The sequence below is a fragment of the Triturus cristatus genome, chromosome 4_1, assembly GCF_964204655.1.
Source record: "Triturus cristatus chromosome 4_1, aTriCri1.1, whole genome shotgun sequence".
Classification (NCBI taxonomy): Eukaryota; Metazoa; Chordata; class Amphibia; order Caudata; family Salamandridae; genus Triturus; species Triturus cristatus.
This window is the reverse complement of record NC_140585.1, coordinates 651057104-651082018: the sequence shown is the minus strand read 5'-3', so window position 1 is coordinate 651082018 and position 24915 is coordinate 651057104. Positions and strand designations below refer to the sequence as shown.

Genomic DNA, 24915 nt, shown 5'->3' with positions numbered 1-24915 from the left:
ATGTAGATCTGGGTGCAGGAGAAGTCTTCCTTAGGTACAGGTTCTGGAAGAAGGGAAGTGGAGGTTGGTGGGGGGCGGTTGCTGCAGTGCCTCCAGAATAACCGTGCTGGAATTCAAAAAGTGAGTGAGGTTTAACTTGTGACATTTGCTAGGATTTCAAAGGCAGCGGACAGTTGTCAGGCTAAGCTTTTTGTCAATTTGCTGCTTATTCTTTTCTTTAAAAATTGATATTGGTCTTTACTTTTCTTTCTCTAACACTCAAAATATAAATATCTGCAAATACGCTGTCCAAATATTTCAAAATATATCAGCAGCAAGAAAAACACAAATGACGTTCATATTTAATTTTAAAGTGTGACGGAAACAAAGATTTTAATGGGATCAAAACAAAACCGTGACAATTTACTTGGTGATGCACAAATGTTAAATATTCTCTGAAACCTGTTTTTCACTTTATCATTTGTGCTCTGTTTTGTATCAGTAAAACCGTATGACTATGCAAATTTAGCAGGCATTTCAATGAAAAATGAGTTGTTTGTAAATGACAATGTGCTAACACACTACTGGCCATATCTACTGAACACTTGCATTGTCCTTGCGTCATACAAGTCAATGGAAGGCAATGCAGATACTTAAGTGACATTTACAAAGCCATACAAATCAATAGTTGCACAGCCTTGCATCACTTTTCACATGCTTAGGAATGCAGCGCAGCACTTTGCGCTACCCTGCTTCGGGGAGTCATTACAGGGGAGGTTCATGGGCGTTCACATACATTGACCCATACATTTTGATGCAAACTCAGATTTAATAAACTTTGTAAACCTGGGTTTGAGGCAAAATGGTGCACCTAATTGAAGCTGGTGTTAAAGGATACATATCTTTATTTCTCCTCATTACATCCTCTTTGCATGTGTACTACTTTCTGCAGCACATCTACAAAGAGGAATAAGCCAAGGCCGGCTCTAGGGCGGTGCGATCGGTGCCACCGCACGATGCGCTGACTTGGGGTGGGCGCCCCATGTTTATTGTTTTAAAAGCACCAAATGACATGTTCCTTGACTCAGCAAGTTTCAAGCATCAATTATAATGTCACGATAACTCCATAACTCCAGTGATTAATGTTCTTCCTGGATAGAGACTGGAGCTTTGTCTGGTACTGGAAGTTTTGACTCCTCTTGGCGCAGAAGGTTAATGTGCCTGCTGCAAAGAACGTGTCCCATTCAGATCACAAAGTGCATACACTATAAATAGGGTTATCGCTTTTATCAGAGAGACCCTTTTATAGAGCAGCGAGCTATTAACTGTCTCAAAGAGCTGCATGCATACAAACTGCAAGGAAAATATTACAGCTACATGTTTTTGTGCCCAGTCTTTCCTTATCCTATTATTGCAAAAATGGTTCATTTGAGTAGAAAGCAATTCTTATTATTAGAGAAATCCCTAACAATGGTGTTGCATTTTATATTTTGTATTTATGCTTTTCCAGACCAAGGACTCTTAAACTATACTGCCTAGCAGTATGGATGACATGTGACTCCTACACTTGTAGTCTTCTGTCTTATGAACCGCTTCCTATACACTGATTTAAACACATTTTATCGTCTCCATGCAATGTATGTGTGATGTAAAGTGTTCTGACTCCTTAAACTGGTTTGAGTGGCGCTATAAAACTAAATCAATCTAAGACAGTGGTTATTGAGACTTGGGGGGCATTGTCAAGTGGTGGTTGTGAGGGAATCCGTGGCAACGTGGTCATTTGGAGGGGCGCGCCAACAAACATTGTCGCACAGGGCGCCACCAGTACTAAAGCCGGCCCTGAATAAGCCTCTCGGAATAGTTTTGTGCAGGAAGTCATTCTAACACAAAAACGTATCTGATCTCAACACAGTGACCCTTGAGTGATGGGTGCCACAAGAGCGCCAGCACAAGGAGAGAGCAGAAGTGTGTCATATCTCAGTAAATACGGCACATTTCTGCTCGCTCCCTTTCATGCAAACCAGCATAGCAAGTTTCCTTACTGCGTTGCATTGCGTTACTTGAACATTTAGTAAATTTGGTCCCATATCCTTACCTCTCTGATGCTGAATGGGCGTTGCTGCAATTGTTTATGTGACGTTTTGATGTTTTAGAACCCTGCATGTTAGAAATGGGCGTCTCTAGTTGGCAATGGTTTGCACCTTTGTCCAAGTAGGGGCCCTTCCTTCTAGTCAGAATGAGGGAGTTACACCCTTAAAATAACCCCTGCTGACCCCCCCCCCCCCCCATAGCTTGGCACGAGCAGTCAGGTTTATCTCAGAGGCAGTGTGTAACGTATTTGCACATACCCAACAGTAATACTGTGAAAACACTACAAAAGGACACCACGCCTATTTAGAAAAATATCCAATATTGTTTTATATCCAAAACGAGACCAAAACGATAAGAATCCAACATACAGTACTTAAAAATATATACTTTGCAGAAATATCTGAAAACACAGTTCTTCCAAGTCGGTAGCTCCATCTGAGCCTTCCGCCGTGCTGTAAACAGAATCCAACAGTTCCGTCTGACCGCGTCAGTCATAGACATCGACAGACTTGTAAATAGTACTTTTTGTGTTGTGGCCGTTATGGTGCGAGCCGGTCGTGGCAACCGTCAGAGTTGCGATGTGAAGCTTAGGGGTGCAGTGTGCGGTGCCCTCAAGGCACGGTGCAGGCAGCGTCTCGGTGCCAGTCGTTAAGCAGCATCGGTGAGACCAGGGCTGCGGTGCAGAGTGAACGTGATGCTCGATGCGGTGTTGACAGATCCCCGTGCAGGCGACAGAGCCGGTTGCGGGAAGCTGGTGTCAGTCCGTTCGTACTGCGGTGTGGGACGGGGCGGTGCGTCATGTGACTTAAGAGTGGTGCTCCTAAGGCATGATGCGGTCACGGAGTGCGCTGTCAGCATGCAACGACAGTGTAGGTGAGACCAGGGCAGCAAAGTGAAGCAAGGTAGTGCAGAGTACAGTGCCTACAGGTCACGGTGCAACCAGCGGCAGTCGTTGTCATTAGACCAGGGTTGCGGTGCGAGAAGCGGATGATGCCCCCTGAGGTGCCTTCAGGACACGGAGCCGGCAACGAAGACTGTTGCTTTTCCCCCCTCTGTGGCGACTGAAACCGCAGTTCCAGAAACGGTAGCCAGAGGTTGGTGAAGTCTTTGCAGTCCCTGAGATTTCAGAACAGGAGGCAAACTCTACTTCAAGCTCTTGGAGGTACTCATCACAAGTAAAAAAAATGTTCAGTCCTGTCCTTTCACTGCCCAAGACAGAAGCAGCAAATGCAGGCCAACCCAACAAAGCAACAACACAGCAAAGGGGCAGTACTCCTCCTGGCAGCTCTTTCAGCTCTTCTTCTTGGCAGGTTCCTTGATCCCAGCGAGTTCTCTGAAGTCTTTTATCACCCTGAGACTTCCAATAGGAGGCAAGCTCTACTTCAAGCCCTTGGAAAAAACTCTAACCGCATGAGGATGAAAGTACACTCCAGTCCTTTCCCTGCCAAGACAGAAGCGGCAAGCAGCAGGCCAACACAGCAAAGCACACAGCAAAGTGACTGTTCCTCTTGACAACTTTTCCAGCCCTTCTTCCGGGCAGGTTCCTTAGTTCAGCAGTAATCTAAAGTTCTAGGGTCTGGGCCCCAATATTTATACTCAGTTTCTCGTTGTTCTTTTGGGCAGAGAGTGTCTGTGCTTAGCCCAAGCCAGTTCTGTCCTCTCCGGTCCAGCTTCTCGGCAGGAGGTGGCGGGAAATCTCCCACCACTCTAAAAGCAGACCAGGCCTATTCAGGTGCCAGTGAAAACCCCTCCCACTACTCTGAATGCATCTCAGCCCTGACTCATCCAGGAAAGGCAGGACACACATCAAACCCCATCCCCCGTGCCCCTTCAGTGGCCATCTGAGAGAATGTACATCCCCAGACCCTGTCACTCTAAAGACAGTCAATCCACAAACCAGCAGAGGAACACAGGATGGCCAAGCAAGAAAATACCCACTTTTTAAAAGTGGTATTTTCAAACACACAATATAAAAATCATCTTTACTAAAAGAGGCATTTTTATATTCTGAGCTCAGGCATACTAAACTCCATCTTTCTATCTTGTCCCCTTGGAAGTTATATTTATAAGATGTTATAAATAAACTCCCATTCTATCGTATGGGGAAGATAGCCTTTCAATAGGGAAAAACGAAATGCACTGTAATTCACTACCAGGACATGCCACACACACCAGTACATGTCCTACCTTTAACATACACAGCTCTCTGTCCACAGGGGTACCTTGGGCCTACCTTAGGGGTGACTTATATGTAATAAAAGGGAGGATTAGGGCCTGGCAAGTGGGTTCACTTGCCAGGTCCACATGGCAGTTACAAACTGTGCTCAGACCCTACAGTGGCAAGTCTGAGATACTTTTTCAGGGCTATTCATGTGGGTGGCACAACCAGTGCTACAGGCACACTAGCAGCATTTGATTTACAGGCCCTGGCACTCTCAGTGCACTGTGCTAGGGACTTACCAGTAAATCAAATATGCCAATCATGGAAACACCAATCCACAACATAATTTAACAGGAGAGCATATGCACTTTACTACTGAATAGCAGTGGTAAAGTGCCCAGAGTCCTACAACCAACAAAAAGGGGATCAAAAACAGCAGGCCAAAAAGCAAAAAGTCTGGGGATAAACCCGCTGAAAAAGCCAAGTCTAACACTGCATCTTTTGTGAAGTGACATATATGGCAGCACCCCCACTCTGAATATTGCTCCAGCATCCCAGTCCCTGGGTTAGAAAGTTGATGCTTTCTCTACATTTTGAAACTGTGCACTTTAAATAGTATTTACCATCTACAGTTGGCAAAGGACTAAAATTAAATTTTAAAAGAACCTCTCACATCTACCATAAAATCTTCTCAAAAGGAGTCTCTAAAATATGTCTTGTTTTGATGACTCGGAGAGCAAAACCTAGATTTACTCCTTGATTTACTGTTTTACTGCTTTTGAAACATTACACAATAGTTTTAGGTCTGGTGTTAGCCAAGACCTTTCCATTTTACTAAAATAATATGTATTAGCTACTTAGTTAATGTGGCTTTCAGCCAGCTCTCTTTATCGGTTCGTCTGTTGTTGTGTCATTCACATTTTGCTTCCTCCCACTACAGCATTCACCACGGGCAATGGGTCAGCCAACTTAAGCCTCTGGTTCACTTCACTTTTAATAACCGCATTTTGCTCTTTCACAATAAGCACATCCACACACAGGGTAGTCCCTTAAGTGCCAGTGTTTTTGTTTTTACTTTATTATTAATTTTGTGTTGCCTTTGTGATAGTATGATGCTTTTTACCAGCTCTTCATTTGAACACAGGGCCCATTCCAGCTTTGTGTTCCTATCTTCTAATGATGTTGTAAATTCCTTTGGAAGTAGTCTCTGTTTCTCTAACTGCTGCTATTTCATGGCATGACATATAAACCAAACTTTGTGTTTAATTTTCAGCATGCTTGTAACACTTTCATATAAACAATGGTAAGGTGTAACTTTTTTTTGGTTTTCTTATCCAATATTTGATATTGTGAACCCGCTTTCCTTCTTGACATCCTCTTTCTTTCGTCTTTTTTTTTGTTCGTTCCCTTTTTCTTCCTTTGTTGGTTTCCTTCTTTCTAGCTTTCTTTCCATCTTTTTTACATTCTTTTGTATTTCCTTCTTTCCTTCTTTTACATTTTTTCTTTTATGTGCCCTTTCTTTCTTTTTTGCCTTATTTTATTTTATCTTCCTGATTTCCTTTCTTCTTTCTTCCCTACTTCTCTTTTTATTTCCGTTTTGTTTTCTTGCTTTTCTACTTTTTCTTTCTTTCCTTTCTTCTTTGCTTCTTTCTTTTTTAATTTTGTTTTCAACTTTTTGCCTTCTTTCTTTCCTTCTTACCTTTCTTTATGCTTTTTTCTTTTTCTTTCCTTCTTTCTTTTTTGACGTTTTAAATTCTTTCTTTCCTTCTTTCCTTTTTGACGTTTTAAATTCTTTCTTTCCTTCTTTGTTTCCTTGTTTCATTCTTTGTTTCCTTGTTTCATTCTTTCCTTTTGCTTTTCTTTTCTTCCTTTCATTTGCCCGCCTTTCTTTTCTTCCTTTCTTGTTTGCCTTCTTTCCTTTTTCTGGCCTTCTTCCTTTTTAGGTCTTGTCTTGGCAGCGCATGCGCTGCATGCCTTGTCTCAGCGAGACCTAAAGTAATCTGTATGTGTTGGCAAGCGGCCGGTAGTTTCTCCTGCCGCTTGCCATTTGCTGAATGTTGGCGTGTCCTTTCTCTTTTCTTGAGCTTGGGTAGCTTATGCCGCAGCGCTCAAACTGAATGTGCTTCGTGTCCGCACCTATATTTAAATTCCGCTGTGCGATAAAAGTTTGACTCTTAAGTGCATGCGTAGATTACTATTGTTTGAGATCCCAGGTCCATTTTCTTGTGATTTATGCGTAAAGTATGCATGTCGTTATATACCAGCATTGTTACTTATTTGATATTTTATATAGCACAAAGTAGACCCTGGAAGCGTTAAGGCGCTTTAAAAGTAATTTTACAAACTGACATTCAAATAACGGGTTACAAAAAGATGTAAAACCGTAAAAACGCGATGTACAATAAAAAAGTGGACTATATATACACAGTGAAACAAAAACTAGAATATGCTTGTAGATCATGATAAAGTTGCCGTGCCACAGCTTAATGAAATAATACAAAGTGCAAAATATCTATTTATATTTCATGTGCACCGGTAGCATATATGTTGCACCCCGTGATTTGCACAATCGGCACACATTACATTATAGTCTATTCCTGCTATTCTGTGCCTCGAACCGCCTCTGTGAACCGCCATTAGGCTTTCATAAGCCGTCAAATATAAATGAGGCCAAAGGCACCTCGGTGGGTTCATGCACTTGCTGCAGAAGTCTGTCTGCAATCTGCGGGATCGAATTTCACGCGACTTGATTCATGGGTGCAGGGGGCATAAAAGGAGTGCCACCAGGTTGGGTAATAGTAACACATGTTTTTTCTCAAGACTGTGGTTGGGCTTAGCACATCCTTGTCAACATTTGAGATATCCAAGAGGGACATTTCGAAACAGGAGGGAAAGGTCGTGGTACACAGAGCGGATGTTGTTTCCTTCTTTGATGTGGGGGGCATGGGGAGAGTTCACATATTCACGAGGCATCATCCACTCGCTTGGAAGTCAGCCACTGGCAGCTGGAAGGTGTCCGAAACTAGAGCAAACATGAGAATTGTTAGGATGCAGGACTTTGCTTCGGACAGAGCGATTCCTGTGGATGATTCCTGGTGTATCAGGAGCACTGTCATGTCAGGCTGTCTGCGCCCCCATGTCAGGCTGTCTGCGCTCCCATGTCAGGTTGTCTGCACTCCCATGTCATGCTGTCTGCGCCCCCCATGTCGGGCTGTCTGCGCTCCCATGTCGGCAATAATATAAGGCGACTCCATCATACCCACTCAGCCCTCTATGCTCCACTAGATGCTTAAGCCCAGCAACTGACGTTTTAGGAGCATCACTGCAGTCATCACGCCAACACTCAAACACAACAACGTCCATATCTTTCAGCCTATCACAACCTACGGTAGCGCCAGCCATCTTGAGTGGCATCGACAATAAATGTCTTGCATTCAGTTGTGGTGTTCTCATGGCCTGTGCCCTGCTGTCCACCTTACTACTTCCTTACACTGTAACACTCAGGATCAGAGATTTGCTAATCACTGCATGCTGTTCGTTATTTTCACATGGGGCACACTGAAACGGGGCCAGCTTCCTGCAGTGTTTTTTTTCTTCATAATATGCGCAAATTGAATTCTGAAGCTTTAACTGGACAGTTGTGATTGGACAGAGTTCTGAACGGAGGCCAGTCATGTTCACACATCTGGCTGCTTAGGAACGGAAGGATGTTCTTGTTGCAGATAGAAAAGTTAAAAATACCCCACAGATGTGTGCAGCGCCCACTGAGAAGCGAGCCAGAATGGACATGCATTTGTAATTGGGAAGTTGGGCTGCCATGAAGTTATTGTTTAATGTGCATTATTCTAACCACTTTAAATGCGCTTCACTGTATTTCTGTTTTCAGCACCCCAAGCGCACTTTCACTTTCCAAGCAGCTGGGATAATGGCTGTTGCTTCTTTGAAATTAAATAGGTCTCGCATTTACAAGAGTTTGAGCTATTGGCTTTGTAAATGATAATGCCTTTTATTTATGTGTTAATTATCGAACCAGATAAATAAAAGGCATTGTCATTTACAATGCCAATAGCTTAAACTCTCGCAAATGCGAGACCTATTGCATTGCAAATGCTTGTTAGCATTCTTTCCTTTTGCTTTCCTTCTTTCCCTTTTTCTTTTGGTCTTTATTGCTTTTTTTCTTGCCTTTTTTTCTTTTTTTGACCTCCTTTCCTTCTTTTTTGATTGACCTTTTTCTTTCCTTCTGTCTTTATTTGTTACCTTCAATCTTTCTTTACTTTTCTTTGTTTTTTGCCTTTAGTCCTTCTTTCTTTCTTGTGTCTATTCTTTCCATTTTTCTTCCTACTTTCTGTCCTTTACTTGCCTGCCTCTATTTTGCTCCTCTTCCTTCCCTCTTTGACTGCCTTTCTTCCTTGCATCATTTCTCTCTTTCTTTTTTAAAGGCAAGAGGCTGGCAGCCAATACCATAGTGACTGAATTTCCTTTAGGTCTGTATTAGCCAAAACCTTTTGATTTTAGTTAAAGTATGTATAATATTGTTACTTATAGGGGTCTTCAGTCACACTCTGTCTATTAGTCTGTAATTGTGTCACTCACTTTTTTTCTTCCACCCCCTACAGCATGCTTCAAAGGGGAATGCATTAGCCCACTTCAATATCAGTTACAGCATTGTGCCTTTCAAAAGGAGCACACTCACACACATAGTAGTTTCCCTTCGGTCCAAGGGATTACCATAGTAATGTGTACTTTTTGGAGACAAAACAAAAATTGCCAAAAGGCTGTTGGTCAACCCCGTCCTATTGGCTTTGCAAATGCTTGTTTTCTTTTTGAAAGAGGCAAGCAACAGTTGTTACCGAAGGAAACACTTTTTTCATAAATTCCCTGATGTACCACTGCTACGCGTATAAAAACATTGTATCGCGTTGTTACTATGAAATAAGAAAGATTTTGGCTGCTTGAAAGACATTCTTCACTCGTTCGGGAAGACCACTTTTATAGCACCTAAAAAGATCACGTGCGAAGAGGTTTTGTATTTTCGCGGAGGAGAAAGTGTATTAATGTCGTTCGTTTGGTTATATCGCCATCTAGTGGGTCCACCTCTGTCAGCGCAAAGTACTAGAGCCATGAACTTAGTACACGGACTGTATTTATTTAGCATTTCCAACCACTTTTTCCAGTAGATGATGGCTAGACCATGTTTTATGTTAGCAACTACACCTCAAAAGGACTTTGATATGTTCTGTGTTGCTGTAGTGGATACTACTTCCGATACGTCATGAGTAAGATAAACTCACCTACATTTATACAGTTAGTACAGCATATAGAAGAAGATCATTTCATAATATGAAACCTGAAAATTGTGCAGCGCTCTCACGGTCTCTCTGACCTTCAGAAGCCTCATTGCTGGCACAGAGGACGACAGATCTGACGTTATGTGTGGGCGAGTTGTTTGTAAAGCTGCTATGCAGTCCAGGGCCTGCTTCAAGCTGTGCGACAGCTCAGGGGATGAGTTTCGAAGGAGCTACATTCTGGAGAGAAATAAAGTTGAGCAAGTTCAAAGTAAGGTGGAAGGAAGTTTAGCATGAGGCCCATCACAAAGATATAATAGTCTAGAGTGATTCTGACGTTCATGTGATTTGTAAAATATGTACCATTGGAATCCAAATCTTTCTTTAGAAGATCACCTTGGGAGAGAAGCTTCCTGAACCCCTTGTCACTCTTTTGTGTGGGAAGTTATCTGGGAACGTTTGTAACACATGGCTACGGTTGGTGCTCTTCCTCCAGCCAGTAAATAACTGTCTCTCAAAGGAACACTGCCGAGTCATAGAATCTGAGCACAACACAATCCTTACATACAAAATGTTCTACCTATACATGTTTATAGATACAACACATCTATCCCGTATTCACCACCCTCAGAAATGAAATAGTAAACAAAAAAAACAACAACAATTTATACTCCATCACATAATCATGCAAGTACCCAGGTGGTCTGCAGACTCTGTGTCCCCAGTGATCACCTGCCTCCCACTATTTGTCCATCATCTCCACTAGTGCTGCTAGAGACACACACATTTCCCCTTTAATTGGGCTCTAGATACCTAACATTTCTACTGACATTGCTCCTGGCATCGATATGATCATCACGTCCTGCATTTATGCCCAACACTTCACCATCATTCATCAGCATGAAACTGCTACAGCTCTCCACGCCTTCCACTCTGGTCCCACCTTCTACACTGTTACCATTTCCTTTCCCATATAATGCCACCCTTCTCAAATTCCACTGTCTCCAAGATCAGAAACACATTATGCACTTCTTTCGCCTTAAACGGGCATTGAAATTTCATTAGCCCACCTTCAATGTACCTTGGCTTCACTTTGACCAGGTTTTCCACCTTAATGTTTCTACCACTTCCATCCGTAGAGTCTCCTCCACCTTTGAGAACTTCATGACCACCAAACACTTTCATCCATACTGGTGGCATTTTGATATTGCCCTTTTGCCCTCTCAGTCTCATCACATAAAAATGAACTTTCTTAGTCACACCGCTTTCAGTGGTTCTAAACATCCAAACAAGATCCTTCATCATGGCCTTCACGCCCGCCCTTTTTTTTCCACTGCCATCTGCACCACAGCCTTTATCATGTGATTTGCTCTCGCAACGACACCATTGGTCTGTGGATTGTACAATTACGTAAGTGAGTGCATTATACCTCAAAAAGTTAACAATCACTTAATTTCTTATGATGTCCGTTAAGTTCCATAATCAGTATTCCGATTCACAGGATATCCACCCTCTTTAAAAAAAAAAAAAAATCATCTGACACCTTACTAGTGTTCCTTTGTAGTGATCTCCCACATACATTTCACTACCAGCCATTTGGAATGTTTATCCACCAAGACTAGTTCAAATCTTATCTCAGCAGCAACCTCTCCCATAGGCCCTATGAATTCTGCACACACCATATGCCAGCAGTACACCTGGATCCACAATCACCCTCATAATTGACTGCTCCCCTACCTTTAGTCTTTCCTCACTCTCTATACATTCCTTACATTTCACTATACCTATTTAGTCACTTCCTTATCCATACCAGGCCACCAGAAATTTTCTCTCAGCCTTTTCCTAATCAACATTTGCCCCAAATGGCCTTCATGCGCCATTTTGCACATATTGTATCTTAAGCCATCTGGGGGAACGAATCTCTCACCTCTCGATAGGACCTTCTCGTCATACATAAAAAAAACTCACCTAACACTTTCACAGTCTCACAGTCACTGGTAAGGAGCTTTGTCCCCAGCACCAGATAAAGACCAGTAAAAACACTTGCGGTAGGACTTTGTCTTTTTACATGCTCTTAAACCTCTTCTTGCTTCTTAGTCGCTCCCTGACTCCATCCAGCCAGCTTGTACACATTAGCAACTGCCCCTTTCTGGTTATAAGCTTCCACCTTAACTTTGCCTGTGTCTTGCCATGGTAGTGGCATCCTATGCAAACCTCCTGCCTGGGCATTCCTTTAACCTGGTTTATATTCAATTCTATATTGAAACTCTTGTAGGTGAACCACTAAGCGAACTAGTCTTGCAGGACCTTTCCTTGCTACACCTGTGGAAAGTATTGTCAGCAAGGACTTATGCTCTAAGTGCAAAATTAAGAGAAACCCCCATGAATACATCTTAAAATACTCCGCCGCTCAAACAGCAGCAAAAGCCTCCCTCTCTATAACTGAGTAATTCTTTTCGGAGTCAGTTAAAGAGTGGGACGCAAAAGCTACTGTCATCTCCCCACTCTTGTGAGCCTGGAATAATACAGCTCCCACACCCATGGCACTCACATCTACAGTGAGAATAGATGTGAGATTAGTATCAAAAGTGGTCAAAACCTTGGAAGAACAAATCTCATGTTTTTTGTTTTCTAAACACTTCTGTTGATCTTCTCCCCTCAGAACATTGCAACCTTTTCTTAATAGTTTGTTTATATACTCTGTTTTAACAAATTTAGCACAGCATTCTATAAGGCCAAGAAATGACGTCAATTTATCTTTGTCTTTGAAAGTGGGGGCTTTTGCTTCCAATAACTCTCTGCAGCTAACAGTACAACACAGCTTCTCTACTTCTTCAAGCAAAAACTCATATATCTCTGATTTAACAGGTAGACATGTTTGAGAGCAGTATTGTGACTCTTCACTGTCTCACCAAAGATGAAGATGTCATCTTGGCAATAGACTCCATCTTCAACGTTTTTGAATATTTGACTCATTATTCTCTGAAATACACTGGCTGTCGATGAGAGGCCATGTGGCATTCTTGTGAAATGGAACACCCCTTCCATTGTATTGAATGCTGTAAGATGTTTTGAATCTTTGTGCAATCTGATATGAAGGTAAGTGCTCTTAAAACCAAGTTTGCTAAAGAACTTACGACCTTTGAGTGACAACACCAGTTCAATAATATTTGGTAGGGGATAACTATCCACAATGATGTTCTGATTAAGTGAGTGTAAATCTACCCAAAATTGAAACTCCCATCAGATTTTCCTCTGATTACCATGGGGGATATCCAAATGGTCATTTCAATAGGTTGGATTACCATGTCTTCCAACATTAGTTTGACCTCTCGCCTAGCAAATGGTCTAACCATAAACATTTTTTTAAGTTCTCCCACTTTGTTACAGAAAACACTCCTAGCTCACTCTACTATATCTTTCACTGTTAAAGCTTCCACCACCATTAGTTGGTTGGGAGCTCTGGGATTTATAATTATATATAAATCTTATTGATCTTCCCACCCCAATATTGTGGGCCCACTTTCAGCAACATACACTTTTCCATTCACACATCTTTCTTGGAACTCAATCCTTGTTTACATGTACCCAATCATGTCAGTTTTCTCCCCCTAATACCCACCAGGGTTAATGTCTTTGGCAAGCAAACGCACACCTGGCAACTGTGCTACAAGCATTTCCTTAGATATAATGGTATATAGGGACCCCGAGTCCACCATGAGATGAACCAACATCAATTTGATTTTAAATTCAGCCTTTGTTCTACACTGTGTGCCTACACTGTCTTGACCATCAGAGTTTATTATAGATGAGTCTATAATGAGACCTGCACCTTCAAACACACAACTTATTAACCAAGCACCTATAACACAGCCTACATTGGCTGTCCTCTTTCTGTGATACACCTGTTAATGAAAATTGATGACAACCAGTGTCCTGTAAATACACAACACTGGTTTACTACTGCCTTTAATAGTCCTTGTTCTATTTTGGTGTCCTCAGTCTCTTTTGTTCTTTTCAAATGATATATACACGATTGACAGCAGACGTCTTTGTCACATATGCTGTGGACACTCTCTGAATCACTTCTGCTGTTAGCCAATACCACCGTACCGCCTCCAACAATTCCATAATTTGATGTGGCTGCTCCCAAGAGTCACGCCGTATAAAACCCCGTTGACACTGCAGCCCATGTAATCTCGAGCTCTGCGTAGAGTTGCTCAGACTCAAATCCTATAGTGGTTGTTGGTGTGACTCATGTGGCCTCGAGCTCTGCGGCAATGAGCTCTGTGGACCACGATCTCTGCTAGTCCTCCTCGGGTGAGTGAGTGCGTGCAGATACACCATGTGCACACCCCCTTTCTGATGCCTGTGATACCGCTACTGGGTCCCTTCACAGATCCCAAATTATCCAGACCGGTTTAGGGGTGAAATACAGGCTACAGGGTGCCCCCACAATTACCAAATTATCCACGCCAGAGTGAAACACACTTTCAATTGGGGATACACTACAGTATTATATTGAATCATACTTTCATTTCACTTCTGCCCCACAATGGACACAGTCTTTAGGCTACTTTACTTTGTACGCATACTATAAAGTAGGGAGGGGCGACACCCCAGTTTTCTCCATGTAGCATGGACAGCACTAAGCAGGTTAATCACCACAACACTAGTTCCATCTAAACTCTTAGGTTCAATTGTAATGGGTCCACACACCAACAGTGGGTCCATGCAGTCATCTCACTCTTCTTCTGGCTGTAACTCTTTGCCAATTTTGTAATCTACTCGCAGGAGACTCATAGAAGGTTTTTTTAAATATTAACAAAGATGATTGCGGTTGTTGTTCTCTCTGCAGCCAGTAAATAACTGTCTCTCAAAGGAACACTGCTTAGTCATAGAACCTGGCGAACACAAGGAGATGATGGACGTAGCTCTGAAACCTTTCAGATACTCAACCCCAGTCACAGATCTGGTTTGAATGAATCATCATTCTTTAGCTTACTTCACCACAGCAGTTCAGACCTAGCCATACGCAAATCAGTCTTTACCCTGTTCCTCATGGGAACAGCCCAGCCTGAACTGCCAAGCCAGGTCTTCCTGGACCGGAAACAAGAATCCTGGGACCGGTTTCGGGGTAACACCCCTCATCAGCCAGGCTATCTTGAATCCAGTGGCAAAGTGAGCAAGGGACCCATGTCTGGGCATACCCTGCCAACTTAGGGCGAACAAAGCAAACACAAGGAGATGATGGACAGAGCGATGAAACTTTTCAGACACTCACCCAGTCACAGATCTGAGTTGAATTCGTCATCATTCTTTAGCTCGCTTCGCCACCCCAGTTCAGACACAGCCATATGCAAATCAGTCTTGACCCTGTTCCTCATGGGAGTAGTTCAGCCCGAACTACCAAGCCAGGCCTTCTCTGGCCCGCAAACAAGCATCCTGGGACTGGTTTCATGGCAACACCCCTCATCAGCCGGTCTAGCTTGAATCCAGTGGTAAAGTGAGCAAGGTACCATCGTCTCGCCATAACGTGCCAACTTAGTGTGAACAAAGCAAACACAAGGAGATGATGGACGGAGTGCTGAAACTTATCAGACACTCACACCTAGTCACAGATCTGGGTTGAATCCATCATCATTCTTTATCTCACTTCCCCACCTCAGTTCATTGGAGGTGAGTGTCTGAAAAGTTTCAGTGCTCCGTCTTTCATCTCCTTGTGTTTGTCCTTGGTCATAGAACCTGAGCACAACAGAATCCTTGCATACCAAATGTTCAAGCTATACATGTTTAAATATACAGCAGGAACCCTTACTAAGAATATTGTGGTCTTTTGGTTTGTTGAGGCTTTATGACGGCTCTTAGGTGGCCTGATGTTTGGTTCCTGTAGCATCATTTGAATGTGTTGATGCTGTCAGGGCTTGTGAAGGGCCTTGGTGCAGGTTTGCAGTGCTTCTGTTCTGGAGGTGTAGAATAACATTAAATAATAAGAGCTGGAGGTCAAGCAAAGGTGCTTGGGATCCCAGATCTAAAAGTGATTAAACCAGTTGGAAAGCCAGGGTGTAGCTCTTGAAGTCATTCTTGAAAAGTATGGTTCGGAGATTCTTCTTAAAATGTATGAAATTGCTGAATCTTCAGACATCTAGATGTTGTGAGATCTAGAGAGCAGCCCACTGCAAGCTGAGTATTTCCTCCTTGTCTTCTCAGCTTGTTAATGATTAGCTGGAGTTCAAGCCTAGCTAAGAGAAGTGGAAGAATATCCCATGGCATAGGCCCCCCAAAAACCCACAGCCCCATCCCACAAAATATTTTACATTGGAAGTCTTACAATGATAGCTTACTTTTTTGAATTGTTCAGGGCTCAAAGTATTGTTTTATGTAGAATTTTGTAAATGAAAGGAAGTTTGAATTGGAGTTTGTGGCAGTGCTTTGTTGTCCATTTCCACACTCACTACACATTTTGTTAGATTGGCAACAGTGGTATAAATTTAGACATTGATTACATGATCCCAGAAGTTGTTAACTAACAGTTTCATATACACATCCAGTATGTCCGATTCACCCCAAAGATTGCTTTCCCTGGCTGCTTGGCATTTAGGGGAGAGTTCGTTTTTTGGGGAGATATTTGTTTAGTTTATGGTATTGCATTGGCTGGGTGCATAGCCCTAGAATTTGGTGATGGCTATGCAGCACTGGGCTATCACAGGTGTAATAGCTGGTAAGCGTTATTCCTTCTTTGATAAGATATTTAAATTGAATGCTGTGTGGGAGAATGGCAATAGTGGCTGTGTGTATGTGAGTGGAGTGGGAGAAATGTACAGTGATGTCATAGTATGTCTCGCACATATGTGCAGTGTTGCAGAAAGGACATTTGGGGATAAAGCTGACATCATAATGGAAATTGAAATCTTAGAATACTGTTGCTTGCTTGTGCTTGAAGACAAAAGGATCATGAAACTGTTAGAAATATTCAGATCACAAACGTTGATTTGGCTATTATTTCTGCAAGTGTGTATGGAGTGTGCTCATGATATGATTTCATAATTGTGACAAGGATATGTACAACACCTCCCTCTATTGCTCTATTACTATCTTGTGAATAATGGTGTAACCAGTAGTACTGGTATCTCCTATGAACGTTTTATAAGTGGGTGTCATCCAATTGTCTGACAAAAAAAGAATTTGAAAGTTATTTTGGAAAAACAGGTTGTTAGCTACCCTGTGATCTTGATAAGGTAAGACTGTATGTTGGTAGGTAACCCTTATGAGTGGCAAAAGCATGCCATGTTGTACCGTAGAAGACAGGTTGGTACTCTGAAGGCACCTGAATTGAGTCGGTGCATGATGAAGGTAATAAGAATTGGAGTGTTGTACTGCTATGTTAAAAGCGTGTTTCTGTCTGTAGATGAGATAAGGAGGAAAGAGCTATAGAAAGAATGCCTGAAGAGAAATCTGCTAAGTCTGGCAGTCTTGAATCACAAGGCCTAGGGACCCATTATACAGTGAAGACAGCAAGGATTGCTCATCGTGGACCGGAGGGATATAGATCTGAATTTTGTTGTGCTTGCTCTTCAGGGACATCCTGGCAGATGGCAGATGTACAAAAGTGATATTTGCACAGATCTACAGGCAATGTGATATAATTCATTTATGCCTTAGCTTCCACTTGCAAGATGAAGTATAGATTGGCCCTCCATGCAAACTTCTGGTATGCCACTGTTAGATGTGGGATTAATAGTGTCCAAGTTTGCTCCTTTGTGGCTACTTCTGCTTTGACAGAAAGAGGTTGCGTCTTGAGCCATGTTAGACCTTTCAGCCTTAGGGCAGTCCCCCAAGCTTTTTGCCTTCCTCCTCTTATTTTTGCTGATCTCGTGTTTGCTGGCCTTAGAACTCTGGGCAATTTATCACTGCTAACCAGTGCTGAAGTACATGTGCCCACGTCTTAAAACATGGTAACATTTTCTTATACGCAATTGGCATATTTAATTTACATGTAAGTGCCTAGTAAAGTGGCAGTGCCTGTGCCCACGGCCTATATATCAAATGCTACTAGAGGGCCTGCAGCACTGACTTTAGTACTCTAAACAAGTCTCAGACCTGCCATTGCAGCCCATGTGTGCAGTTTTAAACTGCCATTTCGACCTGGCAAAATAAATATTTTGCCAGGCCCAAACCTTCCTTTTTTATTTATTTATTTATTTTATTAAACTTTTTATTATATTTGCATTTAAGGCACAAACAAATTAGGTACAATATCCAAATATTTCCAGACATTATATTTTGCATGTTCGACGTTGTGTCACTTGGTGCTCGAGCTTCACAAATGCCCCGACAAAAGCCAACCCTCCCCCATTACAATTCCAGCTCCTCCTCGTTTTCAGTGTCCGAGTCCCCCTCCGCTCTTATGTCTGGAGGTTTACGAATGTATCCCCTGTATTTATTCCAGGCCTCCCATATCTTGCTAGACTTCCTCGGGCAGCCACGGTTGATAAACACTGTTTTTTCGGCCGCATGGCAACATCAAGATCCCCACACCAGGCGGCAAGCGACGGTGTCTCTCTCGCACCCCATTTTTGCGCAATGTTGCGCTTCGCCACCATTATCCCCATTGTTGCCCATTCCTGTGCTGGGCGTGTAAGATCATTCGGCTCCCACACATTTAGGACACATCTCCTGGGTTCGGGAGCCAACGACACCTCCACCGTCTGTGATATGGTCCTCATCACTTGCACCCAATATTCTGTTATTTTTGGACATTCCCACAGAGTATGGAAAAAGGTACCTTCCTCCCCACAGTGCCTCAGGCAGTACTGGTGTGGTGCCGACCCTATTGTGTGAAGGAGATATCTGGTGTAGTAAGTTCTATGCAAGATTTTAAGTTGCACTAATTTAAGTCTTGACGGTATCCCCACCTCCCGCGGTGAGGCCAGTGCCTCACGCCGTTCAGAGTCGTCGAAATCGCCGACATCTTGGGACCATTTTCCCCTGAGTGCCACTTGGGGGTCTGGTAAAGTGTTCATTAACTTTCGGTATGTAAAAGAGGTGGCCCGCTTATACATGCATTCTGTCAACAGCCTGTCCTTTAAGGGGGTGGCCTCAGGGACCTTAGTGCCAGGTGGTAGGGCCGCCTGCAGCGCATGTCTGATCTGCAGGTATCTGAAGCTTTCAGAGGGCGCCAGGTCATATTGCGCCCGAAGGTGCTCAAACGTGGCGATTCCTCCCTTATGCCACATATCGCCCACCATCGATATTCCAATTGCGTCCCACTTGTCAAAGCCCTTGCATTGTCGCAAGCCACCTAGCCGCTGCATTACCCACAGAGGGGTAAGCTGGGTTATCTGTCCAGTCCATCCCATTTTAGTATGCGCTTCATGCCATATGCTGACTGTCTGCCCCGTGGGTCCGAGTAGTGCCAGCGTGTGTTTCTTGTTATAGAGCGCGGACATCATAACTCCCTCCCCGAGCCCATGTCTATCTGTCATATAAGCGGGATTCATCTGTGGAGCATGAACCCATTGATTAATGACTTTCAAGTGCGCCGCCCAGTAATATAATTGTATGTCAGGCAGTGCGATGCCCCCATCGTATCACCCTTTGGTGAGTTTGCGCTGTGCAATGCACGCAGGCTTTTTCCCCCACAGTAGCCCAGAGACCTGAGCCGCGATGTGTTTAAAGTAGGCGGGTGGCACGGAGTATGGTGTATTTTCGAGGGCGTATAGAAATCGAGGCAGCGCCATCATCTTAAAAAGCGCTGCCTTCCCCAATAGTGTTAGGGGGAGAGTCCTCCAATGGGCGGCATCTCTTTTTAAACGTTCCAGGGGAGGCCTAAGATTTTTTGAAATAATTCGTCCGGGTCCGCCGTAATGTAGATGCCCAAATAACGGAACGCATCCACCGAGATCCGCAGTGGACAGTCCTTTGGAAGCAGCGGCGGTGGGCCCCGGAGCAGAAAGAGGACTGATTTGGACCAATTGATAGTGTAGCCCAACGCACGACCAAACTGATCACATATATTAAGGAGTGCCAGGATGGATCGTTTGGGTGATGACAAATAAAGCAGTATGTCATCCGCATACAGCGATATACGATCCTCCCAGTCTGCTGTCCAGCGCAGGCCGCGGATCAGGGGTTCCCACCTGATCCATGCCGCCAAAGGTTCCAGCACCAGCACAAACAATAACGGTGACAGCGGGCAGCCCTGACGCATGCCCCGAGACAGTGGGAAGTCATTTGATATATGACCATTAGCTGTCACGTGGGCCAGCGGCTTTGTGTAGAGGAGGCGTACCCATGCACAAATTTTGGTGCTGAACCCCAAGTGTGTCAGGACCGCAAACAAGAATGGCCATTCCACCATATCGAACGCCATACGGGCGTCCAGCGACAGGATAACTGCTGGCTCCTGAAGATAAGGTACACGGGCCATCACTCCGTGTAGCCGCCTCAGAATTAGTGCCGTGTTTCTACTAGGCATAAACCCCGACTGGTCTGGGTGAACCAGAGTTGTGAGATGTGGGGTAAGCCTTATCGCAAGGACCTTCGCTAATATTTTAGCTTCAGCATTGATTAAGGAAATGGGGCGGTAGGAAGTACAGTCTTCCGGGGGCTTCCCAGGTTTTGGGATCGCCACTATTGTGGCTACGCGTTGATCCTGTGGGAGTTCTCCTGTTGTCAGACTGTCACAGTACATATTGAGCAGGTGCGGGGCCAATGTCCCCGCCAACCTTTTATAAAGTTCTACGGGGATTCCATTAAGACCTAGTGCCTTCCCAGATTGCAGGGAGCCAATCGCCACCTGCAACTCATCGGCCGTCAGATCCGCCTCTAGCGTGAGGGCTCTTTCCTTGATATAGGTCATTGCCTCTTCCATTGACATCGCCGACAACGACTTGTACACCGGTTGGAAGTGCTGCGCTAGCCTGCGTATTATGGCCCGCGGGTCAGTTGCCATGGAGTTATCGGTCATTCTCAGCTGCGCTATCCACTTTCTGTCTCGCTCCCTTTTGTCGAGCCAGGCGAGGAGTTTCCCCGCGTTATCGCCGGCCTCGTATACCTTGCGTCTCGTCGCTGAAAGTCTGAGTGCAGTCACCCCTCTCAAATGTTCCCTATGTAGCTGCTGTTGGAAGTGCAGGCTGCGGGCCGTGTCAGGAGTCGGGCTTTGTGTGTGCTGAGTGTCAGCCCTCTGGAGCTCTGATTCTAAAGCTGTGAGTTCCTGCTGCTGTTCTCGCTTATAGCCTGCAATAGAAGAGATGCCTTGTCCTCTGAGTACGGTCTTATAGGGCTCCCAGAGGGTGGACGGAGACTGGACCGATCCGGCATTGTCCCGGAAGTATTGTTGTGTCGAGGTGCCTATAGATTTCATGATCTTGGGAACGTGCAAGTGTCCAGGGAATATGGGGAAGATACGCTGCCGCCCCCCCCTGGCGATACATGTATGTCAGGACAACTGGCGAGTGGTCTGAAATACCCCTAGGCCGAATGTCAACTGTGTCTACCTGCTTGAGGCTCTCCGAAGAGGCTATAAATTAGTCTATTCTCGACAAGCTATTATGCACCGTGGAATAAAAAGTAAATTAGTGTGCCATGGGGTGTCGATGTCGCCAGACATCTACGAGTCCCGGCGCCTCCAAAAAGCCCCCGAGATGTGACACCCCCACCATCCATTCCCTCACAGGGTGCCTGTCCATGGCCCCATCCACTACGTCATTAAAGTCTCCCCCGATCAACAGTTCTCCCAGGAGAAAGTCACTCAGGGCCTGAAGCGCAACTACCTGTAACGCCGGGGGAATATAAACCGAAACTATGTTGATTGGGTGTCCCTCCCATTGTCCCACCAGAGCTGCAAAGCGACCACCTGCGTCTGTCTTTGTTTTATGAATTATTAGTGGTGATTGTTTGCGTACCAAGATACCCACCCCTCTGGACCCGAATGTGAACTCTGAGTGGGCCACCATCTTGAACCCCCACCTGTCTAGTGCCCAACATGTATTCCCAGTGAGGTGTGTTTCCTGCAGTAGGACTACAGCCGGGGAACTTCGCTTAAGACTCTGCAACACCAGACCCCTTTTAATTTTGTCCCCGAGGCTGTGTACATTCCACGTAACTAGCGTTAAGGACTTCATCTGTGAGTCAGGCATCAGCCCCTGCTCAACCGGCTGTGAGTGTGATGCCGCCATGAACGCCGAAATACACAATCAATGGGGCGGATGAGTGTGGGCCGAGTCCCCACCATCCCCATTTGAGGATCTGTCGTACCCAAGTGCCTATATACAAAACCTGAACAAAGAAAACCAAACCATAACCACAAAACCCGCCCTCCACCCCCCACCCTGCCTCCCTGCTAGACAGACTTAGAACTACCCGCCACCCCAACGTTGCAGAGCGCTTCATACCCAATCCCAATAACAGTACTAGCGTGTCGGGGGTGAGAAGTCCGAGGAGCAACTTAGTCCATCCCCTTCCTGAGGACCATTGTTCTGTTAGACCTTGCTTCTGCAGCAGCATAGACCCCATGCCAGTGGATCCTCGCCCATCTGCTCAGCAAACCTAGAAGACCACAGGAATCCCACACCATCCGACGGCACGGTTTGGACTACCCCACCATTGCCCTTCGTCTTTGTTCCTGCCGATCTGCATGGGCCATAGGTCCGCTTCTTATTCCTCCGCCTCCGACCTGTGTGCGGAGTCTATTTCCAAACCAGTCCTCCAACGGCGGGCATCGAGCAGTCGGCTCCGTAGTCACACCCCCCACGGGTTCTTCGCCTCCGGGGCTTCGTGGCAGTGGCGTGAGTATTTTTTACTTTGCCCCGAGTGGGCGCCCGCACCGCACTCCCCCAGCGCACCCCTCATCGGTGGCCACTCCAGGGCGGGCGGTATCGCTCCGTCGCCGGACCTCCGCTGGTGTTTCAGGTCGCTCCGGATGCCAGCAACACTTCTGCCGTCCGTTATGAGCCCCGCGGGGGGGGGATGATCGGGGGGAAAGCCCCACTCCTCCGCCGCCGCCAAGAGCTGTCGTTGAGCCCGCCAAGGACACACCACCAGCGCGCAGCAGAGCGCCAGCTGCCGGATCCGATATTCAGGCTAGTCCCCGGCGTCCGGCGTGCATCTAGGCCGCTCCTCGCTCTCCGTCTCAGACAGCCTTGCAGACAGCGTGCATGTCCCGGGAGTGTGCTGATCATGGCACCCGGGCCCCGGGAGTAGATTGTGGGTCCTCAGGCTAAATAATGTGTCCGGATTATTTGCGGATTTTGCGGGGAACCGACTTCGTCCCCGGAGCTTCCCTAGGCTGCGGCCATTGCGATCGGCAGCAAGCCACGCCCCCCCAAACCTTCCTTTTTAAACCCTATGTCAACTCTAGGGTAGCCCCTGGACAGCCCAGAGGGCAGGATGCAATTTATCTGAAAAGTAGAACATGTACTTGTAAGCTTTACATGTGCTGGTAGTGAAAAACAATTAAATTTGATTTTCACTATTCCAAGGCCTACCTCTCCCAAAGGATAACGTTGGAGTTACGCTATTACATTCAATAAACTGCAATTTCCAAATGGGAGCAGGTAACTAGTCCATGTTTGGTGTCTTTGGAATTTTAATGACAAATCTTAACATATTGTAAAGTCGTATTTTAAATTACAATTTTGAAAATGATACTTTTAGAAAGTTGGCATTTTCCTGCGTTAGCCATTTAGTGCATGCAGCTGGATGTGTTATCATTGGCAGGATGGGAGGGAAGAGCTGGGCTCAGCCCTACTTACACTTGAATAGGCTGTGTCCTGCCTCCAAACAAAGGGCTGCATACCCCCTATAGTTAGTCTGAAGCCATGGCAGAAAAGGCAGGAAGCCTGTCCACTTCAAAGAGAATTTCTAGATATGTCTCCCACCTTCCAGAGGAAAGCACCAGGTAACAATATTGAACCTCAGATACCACCTCTTTATTACACTACAGGACATGTGGATACTCTACCAGGAAGAAGGACAGCTGTGCTGCTGGAAGGACTGCCACTCTGCTGACTGCTGCTCTGAAAGACTGCTGCCCTCTTGCCTGATGAAAAGGACTGGTCCTGCAACTTTGAACACAGGACCCTAGAGTGACTCCAAGGGCTAGTTGCCTTGCCTCTTGATCAGCAACCTCAGGGACATAGCAGACTTCCAACAACATTGAACCCAGCACCTGGACTCATCCATCTGTGAGTCCTGCCCTTCCAAGTGGTGCCACCCCAGTCCTGGACCCTTGGAAGTGGGGTCTGAAGGTGCTCTGCCAAGCCCAGCTATGGTCCCCATCAGAACTGACACAAAGTGATATGAAGCCCTGTAAAGCCTCGCCGCACAGCTGCCAGCCTCATTGGAACCAACATGAAATGACACAAAGCCCCGCAAAGCTGCACCACACAGCTATCAGCCTCATTGGAGCAGGCATGATGCAAATCCTCGCAAAGCCTCACTGCACAGCAGCCAGCTTTTCCGGAAGTGATGTGAAGCCCATCAACACCTCACTGCACAGCTCCATGAAATCAATGCAAAGCAGCACAAATCCTAGCAAATCCTAGCTATACAGCTTGATCGGAACCGACGCTGGATGATGAAAAACCTCACAAAGCAATGCCACGCAGACCACATGCCAGGATTTAAGGTACAGTGTTCAGCGGACCAAAGTAGGTCCCTGTAGCAGGTCCGTGATCCATTGTCGTCGGCCTGAACTTGTGACTTTGACCCCAACACATGGGTCAAAACCTATTAGTTAAAGGTGGGTACTCATTAAAGCATATACCTTTGAGAAACAAAAAATCCACATATATAATTGTACGATAATTCTGGAGACTCGAAAACGGTGTAAACTCAGACAGACAATCTGGCTTTCAGCAAAATGTTTTGCCCAAGAATGTGACTTTCTTTGACCGTTCACAGAATGGATTGAGTTAGGATGAGTAAAAGATAGTACTTCTACTTATTTTTACATTCACCCATTCAGTTTGTTGGTTAGCAGTAGGTTTGTTTATACCATCTCATGTAGATCTGTTTGCTTATTTGTCACTTTGTCTTTTTATACAAATAGAATCTGTTATGTTGCCATCAAATATTAGGAGACTTTATTTTCAGTCTCAGCTATTAGACTGTTGTGCAGACTTTGTTCTTCCTTAATGTGATGCTGCAGGTTCATATCAAGCTAGACTAATAAACCATCAAATGACCAAAGCCCATGTTGTAGGTAAATACATTCTTTGGGCTGATAGTATTAATTTGCTACAATAAGGATCACACATTTTAGAACCAAGTCATTTAATATTGGAGTACATAATTCTGAATAATGTGTACTTCTCAAGCCAGGCTGTGAGTGCTAAATTACCATGGTCCGACCTAAATTCTAAAATAAGTAATATGTTATGTGCTTCATGTTGGCTG

General features: G+C 44.9%; 1 protein-coding gene across 1 annotated transcript in view; it reads left to right on the top strand.

Moving 5' to 3' along the window:
• The window catches only part of TMEM117 (transmembrane protein 117), a 1887095-nt gene that overhangs the window by 211124 nt on the left and 1651056 nt on the right, over positions 1-24915 (top strand). The window lies entirely within an intron of this gene.